The sequence below is a fragment of the Arachis duranensis genome, chromosome 2 (assembly GCF_000817695.3).
Source record: "Arachis duranensis cultivar V14167 chromosome 2, aradu.V14167.gnm2.J7QH, whole genome shotgun sequence".
NCBI lineage: Eukaryota > Viridiplantae > Streptophyta > Magnoliopsida > Fabales > Fabaceae > Arachis > Arachis duranensis.
The window spans coordinates 77,357,597-77,367,146 of record NC_029773.3 but is presented as its reverse complement, the minus strand read 5'-3'; the positions used below and the strand labels follow the sequence as shown (position 1 = coordinate 77,367,146).

The following is a 9,550-nucleotide window of genomic DNA, read 5'->3' as shown; positions in this document are numbered from 1 at the left end:
GAAAACTTTACTAACAATTAATGTGATTGATTAAAAAATTTGAAGTCTGTTACTTTCTTGTTAAGAAATGTTCAATCTTTAAATTCTAGAGTCATATCTTTTAGTTTCTTGTTAGTCAAGTAATCAATTTTAATTTTAAAAATCAAATCTTTTTCAAATCATATCTTTTTCAAAATTGATTTCAAAAATCTTTTCCAACTTCTTATCTTTTCAAAATTGATTTTCAAATCTTTTTCAACTAACTAATTGACTTTTTGTTTGTTTCTTATCTTTTTCAAAACCACCTAACTACTTTTTTCTCTCTAATTTTCAAAAATTACCTCCCTCTTTTTCAAAATTCTTTTAATTAACTAATTGTTTCAAATTTTAATTTTAATTTTATTTCTTCTCCTAATTTTTAAAAATCACTAACCATTTTTTCAAAAACAATTTTCGAATCTCTCTCTCCCTCATCTTCTTCTATTTATTTATTTAATTACTAACACTCTTCTCTTTATCTTAAAAATCCGAACCCTCTTTTCTTCTCTGTGTTCAAATTTCTCTCTTCTCCTTCTTCTATTCTTTTCTTCTTCAACTTACATAAAGGAATCTCTATACTGTAACATAGAGGATTCCTCTTTCTTTTCTGTTCTCTTCTTTTTCATATGAGCAGGAGCAAGGACAAGGACATTCTTGTTGAAACAGATTCTGAACATGAAAGGACTCTGAAGAAGAAGCTAAGAGAAGCTAAAGCACAACAATCCAGAGAAAACCTTACAGAGAATCTCGAAAAAAAGAGAGACATGGCCGAACCCAATGACAATGGTGGAGGCGCAAGGAGGATGCTTGGTGACTATACTACACCTACTTCTAAATTTGATGGAAGAAGCATCTCAATCCCTGCCATTGGAGCAAACAATTTTGAGCTGAAACCTCAACGAGTTGCTCTAATGCAACAGAACTGCAAGTTTCATGGACTTCCATTAGAAGATCCCTATCAGTTTTTAACTGAGTTCTTGCAGATCTGTGAGACTGTTAAGACTAATGGAGTAGATCCTAAAGTCTATAGGCTCATGCTTTTCCCTTTTGCTATAAGAGACAGAGCTAGAACATGGTTGGACTCACAACCTAAAGATAGCCTGGACTCTTGGGATAAGCTGGTCACGGCCTTCTTGGCCAAGTTCTTTCCTCCTCAAAAGCTGAGCAAGCTTAGAGTGGATGTTTAGACCATCAAGCAAAAAGATGGTGAATCCCTCTATGAAGCTTGGGAAAGATACAAGCAGATAACCAAAAAGTGTCCTTCTAACATGCTTTCAGAGTGGACCATTCTGGATATATTCTATTATGGTCTATCTGAGTTTTCTAAGATGTCACTGGACCATTCTACAGGTGGATCCATTCACCTAAAGAAAACGCCTGTAGAAGCTCAAGAACTCATTGACATGGTTACAAATAACCAATTCATGTACACTTCTGAGAGGAATCCTGTGAGTAATGGGACGCCTCAGAAGAGGGAAGTTCTTGAAATTGATGCTCTGAATGCCATATTGGCTCAGAACAAAATTTTGACTCAACAAGTCAACATGATTTCTCAAAGTCTGAATGGATGGCAAAATGCATCCAACAGTACTAAAGAGGCATCTTCTGAAGGAGAAGCTTATGATCCTGAGAACCCTGCAATGGCAGAGGTAAATTACATAGGTGAACCTTATGGAAACACCTATAATTCCTCATGGAGAAATCATCCAAATTTCTCATGGAAGAATCAACAAAAGCCTCAATAAGGCTTTAATAATAGTGGAAGAAACAGGCTTAGCAATAGCAAGCCTTTTCCATCATCTTCTCAGCAACAGACAAAGAATTCTGAGCAGAGTCCCTCTAACTTAGCAAATATAGTCTCTGATCTATCTAAGGGCACTTTAAGTTTTATGAGTGAAACAAGGTCCTCCATTAGAAATTTGGAGGCACAAGTGGGCCAGCTGAGTAAGAAAATCACTAAAACCCCTCCTAGTACTCTCCCAAGCAATACAGAAGAGAATCCAAAAAGAGAGTGCAAGGCCATTGACATAATCACAATGGCCGAATCCAAAGAGGATGAGAAGGACGTGAATCCCAGTGAGGAAGACCTCCTGGATGTCCTCTGAACAAAAAGGAGTTCCAAACTGAGGAACCTAAGGAATCTGAGACTCACCTAGAGACCATAGAGATTCCATTGAACCTCCTTTTACCATTCATGAGCTCTGAGAACTATTCTTCCTCTGAAGAGGATGAAGATGTAACTGAAGAGCAAGTTGCTCAATATCTATGAGCCATCATGAAGTTGAATGCCAAGTTGTTTGGTAATGAGACTTGGAAAGGTGAACCTCCCTTGCTCATTAGTGAACTAGATACATGGGTTTAGCAAACTCTACCTCAAAAGAAACGAGATCCTGGTAAATTCTTAATATCCTGTACCATAGGCACCATGACCTTTGAGAAGGCTCTGTGTGACCTGGGGTCAGGTATAAATCTTATGCCACTTTCTGTAATGGAAAAGCTGGGGATCTTTGAGGTACAAGCTGCAAGAATCTCATTAGAGATGGTAGACAAGTCAATAAAATAAGCTTATGGATTGGTAGAGGACGTGTTAATGAAGGTTAAAGGCCTTTACATCCCTGCCGATTTCGTAATCTTAGACACTGGGAATGATGAGAATAAATCCATCATTCTTGGAAGACCCTTCCTAGCCACAGCAGGAGCTGTGATTGATGTTGATAGAGGAGAGCTAGTCCTTCAATTGAATGGGGACTACCTTGTGTTTAAAGCTCAAGGATCTTCCTCTGCAACCATGGAAAAGAGGCACGATAAGCTTCTCTCAATACATAGTCAAACAAAGCCCCCACAATCAAACTCTAAGTTTGGTGTTGGGAGGCCACAACTAAACTCTAAGTTTGGTGTTGAACCCCCACTTTCAAACTCTAAGTTTGGTGTTGGGAGGTCCCAACAATGCTCTGATGATCTGTGAAGCTCCATGAGAGCTCACTGTTAAGCTATTGACATTAAAGAAGCGCTTATTGGGAGGCAACCCAATTTTTACTTATCTATATTTCTATTGTTCTTTTATGTTTTATTAGGTTTATGATCATGTGGAGTCACAAAACAATTGCAAAAATTAAAAATAGAATAAAAAATAGCAGAAGAAAAAGTACACCCTGGAGGAAGAGCTTACTGGCGTTTAAACGCCAGTAAGGAGCATCTGGCTGGCGTTTAACGCCAGAACAGAGCATGAAGCTGGCGTTGAACACGAGAAATAAGCAGCAGTCTAGCATTTAAATGCCAGGATTGCACCCTGAGGAAAGCTGGCATTAAACGCCAGAAACAAGCAGCAAAGTGGCGTTTAACGCCAGAAACAAGCATAGAGCTGGCGTTCAACGCCAGAAACAGGCATCAGTGTGGCGTTAAACACCAGGATTGCATACAGAGGGCGTTTTACACGCCTAAAGGGTGCAGGGATGAGAAATCGTTGACACCTCAGGATCTGTGGACCCCAGAGGATCCCCACCTACCTTCTCCCTCTCTCTCACCTTTTCATAACACTCTTCCCCAAACATTATTCACCAATCACCTCAATCACTCTTCTCCATCACCTCTCACCACTCACATCCATCCTCTCTTCCCCATAAACCCCATCTACCTTCAAAATTCAAAATCTCTTACCCATCCAAATCCACCCTAAATGGCCGAAACCAAACCTCTCTCCCTCTCCTCCATATCTTCTTCTTCTTCTATTCTTTCTTCTTTTGCTCGAGGGCGAGTAACATTCTAAATTTGGTGTGGTAAAAGCATTGCTTTTTTGTTTTTCCATAACCATTTATGACACCTAAGGCTGGAGAAACCTCTAGAAAGAGGAAAGGGAAGACAAAAGCTTCCACCTCCGAGTCATGAGAGATGGAGAGATTCATCTCAAGGGTCCATAACTCAGTAGTAGAGCATTTGACTGCATATCAAGAGAGCCCACTCATGGACCTCAACAAGAGCATAAGGAATTCCCTCATCAAGAAATCCCTAAGATACCCCAGGGGATACATTTTCCTCCACACAACTATTGGAAGCAACTAAGGATAGGAGCACCAAAATCACTAGGGATGGAGCAACAAAGGCAAGGAAGAGACATAGAGAAGCTCAAGAACACCATTGGTCCTTCAAGGAAAAGGCGCCACCATCACTAAGGTGGACTCATTCCTTAACATCCTTGTTCTTATCTCTCTATTTTTCAATTTTTAAGCTTCATGTTTGTCTATGTTTGTGTCTTTACTACATGATCATTAGTATTTAGTAACTATGTCTTAAGTATATGAATAATTCCATGAATCCTTCACCTCTCTTAAATGAAAAATGTTTTTGATACAAAAGAACAAGAAGTACATGAGTTTCGAATTCATCCTTGAAATTAGTTTAATTATATTGATGTGGTGACAATACTTTTTGTTTTCTGAATGAATGCTTGAACAGTGCATATTTTTGATCTTGTTGTTTATGAATGTTAAAATTGTTGGCTCTTAAAAGAATGACGAATAAGAGAAATGTTATTGATAATCTGAAAAATCATAAAATTGATTCTTGAAGCAAGAAAAAGCAGTGAAGAACAAAGCTTGCGAAAAAAGTGGCGAAAAAATAAAAGAAAAAGAAAGAAAAGCAAGCAAAAAAAGCCAATAGCCCTTAAAACCAAAAGGCAAGGGTAAAAAGGATCCAAGACTTTGAGCATCAATGGATAGGAGGGCCCAAGAAAATAAATCCAGGCCTAAGCGGCTAAATCAAGCTGTCCCTAATCATGTGCTTGTGGCATGCAGGTCCAAGTGAAAAGCTTGAGACTGAGTGGTTAAAGTCGTGATACAAAGCAAAAAGAGTGTGCTTAAGAGCTCTGGACACCTCTAACTGGGACTTTAGCAAAGCTGAGTCACAATCTGGAAAGGTTCACCCAGTCATGTGTCTGTGGCATTTATGTATCCGGTGGTAATACTGGAAAACAAAGTGCTTAGGGCCATGGCAAAGACTCATAAAAGTAGCTGTGTTCAAGGATCAACATACTTAACTAGGAGAATCAATAACACTATCTGAACTCTGAGTTCCTATGGATGTCAATCATTCTAAACTTCAAAGGATAGAGTGAGATGCCAAAACTGTTCAGATGCAAAAAGTTACAAGTCCCGCTCATCTAATTAGAACTAATATTCATTGATATTTTGGGATTTATAGTATATTCTCTTCTTTTTATCCTATTTGATTTTCAGTTGCTTGGGGACAAACAACAATTTAAGTTTGGTGTTGTGATGAGCGGATAATTTATAAGCTTTTTGGCATTGTTTTTAGGTAGTTTTTAGTAGGATCTAGCTACTTTTAGGGATGTTTTTATTAGTTTTTATGCAAAATTCACATTTTTGGACTTTACTATGAGTTTGTGTGTTTTTCTGTGATTTTAGATATTTTCTGGCTGAAATTGAGGGACCTGAGCAAAAATCTGATAGGAGGCTGACAAAGGACTACTGATGCTGTTGGATTCTGACCTCCCTGCACTCGAAATGGATTTTCTGGAGCTACAGAACTCCAAATGGCACACTCTCAACTGCGTTGGAAAGTAGACATACAGGGCTTTCCAGCAATATATAATGGTCCATACTTTGTTCGGGCTTAGACGACGCAAACTGACGTTCAATGCCAGTTCCATGCTGCATTCTGGAGTAAAACGCCAGAAACACGTCACAAACCAGAGTTAAACGCCAAACAGACATTACAACTTGGCGTTTAACTCTAAGAGAAGTCTCTGCACGTGTAAATCTCAAGCTCAGCCCAAGCACACACCAAAGTGGGCCCCGGAAGTGGATTTCTGCATTTAGACTTATTTCTGTAAACCCTAGTAACTAGTCTAGTATAAATAGGACATTTTACTATTGTATTAGACGTCTTTTGATTGATCTTTAATCAGTGTATGCAAATTTAGACCTTCAAAGGGGGGCTAGCCATTCGGCCATGTCTGGACCATCACTTATGTTTTTTCAACGGTGGAGTTTCTACACACCATAGATTAAGGTGTGGAGCTCTACTGTACCTCGAGTTTTAATGCAATTACTACTATTTTCTATTCAATTCAACTTATTCTTGTTCTAAGATATTTATTGCACTTCAACCTGATGGATGTGATGATCCGTGACACTCATCATCATCCATCCTTATGAACGCGTGCTTGACAACAACTTCTGTTTTACCTTAGACCGAGCGTGTATCTCTTGGATTCCTTAATCAGAGTCTTCGTGGTATAAGCTAGAATTATTGGCGGCCATTCTTGAGAATCCGGAAAGTCTAAACCTTGTCTGTGGTATTCCGAGTAGGATTCAAGGATTGAATGACTGTGACGAGTTTCAAAATCGCGATTGTTGGGTGTAGTGACAGACGCAAAAGAATCAATGGATTCTATTCCGACATGATCGAGAATCGACAGATGATTAGCCGTGCTGTGACAAGCATAACTGAGATTTACAAGATGACCATAGCTTGCTTCATACCAACAATCTCTGTGGGATCGACCCTTACTCACGTAAGGTTTATTACTTGGACGACCCAGTGCACTTGCTGGTTAGTTGTGCGAAGTTGTGAAGAATGTGAGTGAACCATAGTAGTGTGCACCAAGTTTTTGGAGCCATTGCTACGAATTGTTCAAGTTATGAAAAGAGTAAATCACAATTTTGCCTATCAGTAGCCCCTTACAAAGAACATATCAAGTGTGTCTCCATCAATATCCATCAAGACTTCCGTATTATGGGTTCATATATCATGTCTCCATCAACAGAGTTTTTAAACATTCCACCATGGTGAAACACAAAGGTCATGGGAGGACCCTCCATCTATAACAACAGAGACGAAAATCCCATTAACAAACATAGGAAAACATACCAAAACATACCATAAACCCAAAACGAACATGCAACAAACAAAAAATGAAACACCCCTACCTAACAAATCATCACAAAGCCAGTAACAGCAAATCGTTCTAACCCACTCATATTATTTAAGAACAGTCATACAAACCCTTAGTCACCCCAAACCCTACCCAGAATTAGAGGAACCTATGAGTCACGCCACTAAGAAGACATCACGCCACACAATAACTCAAAAAACAAGAAAAATGTTCCATCCTTACCTATATAACCCTCCTAATGGCTTCCTCCACTATCAATGTTGCTCCAGGAGATGATCACCTCTGTATCCAGTACCGATACCTCTTCTGTTTAACTCATCTTCCAACACTGACGAAAGTTGACGGCGTGGTTCAAATGTTGGGTCAAAGGCTGAGGGCATAGCTTAAGGGAGACGAAACGTTTTGGAGCGAAACAGAGTGATATTCTTGTTAACAGAGGGGGGTTGATGCTTTGCAACGTTTTAAATCTCTCCTGGACACTAAACGACGTCGCAGCAAGACCTGGAGGCCATTGAATCAAAACGGCGTCATTTTGTTACTGTGCCACGCAGGCAGTTAACGAAATACGTTAGCCAGCTCAGCGACAGAGATAACAGAAGGACGAACGTGATCATGCCCGTCATCTTTCGGGGACGATTTTGATTAACTTTATCTTTCGGGGACTAATATGGAGATCGAGATATCTTTCTGAGATGATTTTGACTATTAACTCAAAGAAAAATAGATCCAAATATTCTTATTTAGTTATATTTATCTTTTTTTATAAACATTGATCCAAATTATTATACAAAATTACTCTTAAATCTTCATTTTTTTCTTCTATCTTTAACAAATTAGGGTCGTAAATAAACTTTAGTTATATAAGATTTATGTTTCCATTTGGTTACTTGGGAATCGTCGATTTTATATAATTGAACTTTTATTTATATAACAAGGACCATTAACCCTAATTTATTAAAACAAAAAAAATGAAGAAAATAAAAAATTTAAAAATATTTTTAACATCATAATTTGATTCATTATTTTTTTAAAAATAAATAAATAGTAAAATTAGGTCAATTTTAAAACTAAATATAATTAAATATCCTTTAATTAATCTATCAATGTATTTGTGTACCAAAGTTGGTGCAAATTAATAAGGCACTACAGAATCATTTTCCAATCAATAAGCAAAAACAAGCTTTGACCCTGGGGCCAATTTAGGGACACAAGTGGACACATGTCAAGCTTCTTGTGGACAGTAAATATTTAAAGATGTTTGAATGAGAGATATGAACATTAGACATTGGACACGTAATCTTTAGGATTGTTTTTTTTGTATCCACTTTTAAACGAAAGACAATGATAGACATAGAATTTGAGAAGGTAGATACGGAATTTTTTATAAAATTTTTTTTTGTTTATAGATATTTTTTATTATTCCACTAGTACTTCTTTTTATTTTCTTACAAAAAAACCCTAATTTGAACTCATTGAGAAGTACTCTCTTCTCCCTGTTCTTTCCTATCTCTACTTTTTTTTTTCTCTTTTCCCCAGGTATTCTCTTCTTGATTTCTCTTTCTCGGTCTCTTCTCTTTTCACTTCTTTTTCAAGTAATGTCTTTTTCTTGCTGTCTCTCTTTATTTTTTTTTTTGTCATATAATTAGGTATTATTCTGCCTCTCCTCTTGTTGCTTTACTTTTATTTTTATTTTTTTATTAAACAGAATTTTGTTTCTCTTTGTCTATTTTTTTTCGTTTTTATTGTTTTATATGATTTGTCAATCTAAATTATATAAGAATAAGACATCTAAAAATTATATAAGAATAAGACCTATCATTTTTTCTTTTGATAGAATCTTAAATTTTTACAATGATACTGTGAATGAATGAATGAAAAAACTGTTTTAGATTTTAATATGTTGAAAAAATTGTAAATTCTATTTTTGTGTTTAATTAGTGCAGAAATTTTTATGCTAATTAGTGTAGAAAAGTTTGATGCAGAATTTGGTTTATGTTAGTGCAGAATTTTGTTTATGTTAGTGCATACTTTTGAAATAAATTAGTTTTTACTTGATGCAAAAAATTTGATATAAAATATTAGTGACAAACTACAAGTGACACAGACAATAACAAGAAGTGTACTTGCTTATTACTCAATGCTAATTGCTAAGCATCTATGAATGACTAAAATCTACAGTTGTGAATAATCGAGCCACACAATAAAGTATCATACAGCAGTTGAGTCATACTTGAGACACAGGTTTAGTTTGAGTCATGATTAGTTCCTATAAATGTCTAATTCCTAATATACACAATGCATATAATCAAATTAATAATAAATATTAATTCTATTTTTCAACACATGACTTGAGTTATATTTTACAACTTCAAGAACTGAGTGAGAGATAGAAAGAGAGGAGGGTATGAGAGCTTGGGATGACATGACTATTGTAGTTATTTTACATAATATTTTTGTCTTGTTTATATCTATCCAAATACAATTCAGAATATTACATTAGTGTCTTGTATATTATATTCAAACATAATATACAGAATAACATTTAATATTTTTATTCTATTGTCTCCGTCTCAGTATCATTCTGTCTTGTCAAAAAAAAAAAACAAACAAATGCAGCCT

The 9,550-nt window shown here is 36.5% G+C and overlaps 1 non-coding gene across 1 annotated transcript; it reads right to left on the bottom strand.

The window, feature by feature from the left end:
- Positions 1–1,184: 1,184 nt before the first annotated feature.
- On the bottom strand, positions 1,185–1,292 carry LOC127745238 (small nucleolar RNA R71). Its single transcript, XR_008006435.1, has one exon. It is a non-coding gene; the product is annotated as a small nucleolar RNA R71 (small nucleolar RNA).
- Positions 1,293–9,550: the final 8,258 nt, after the last annotated feature.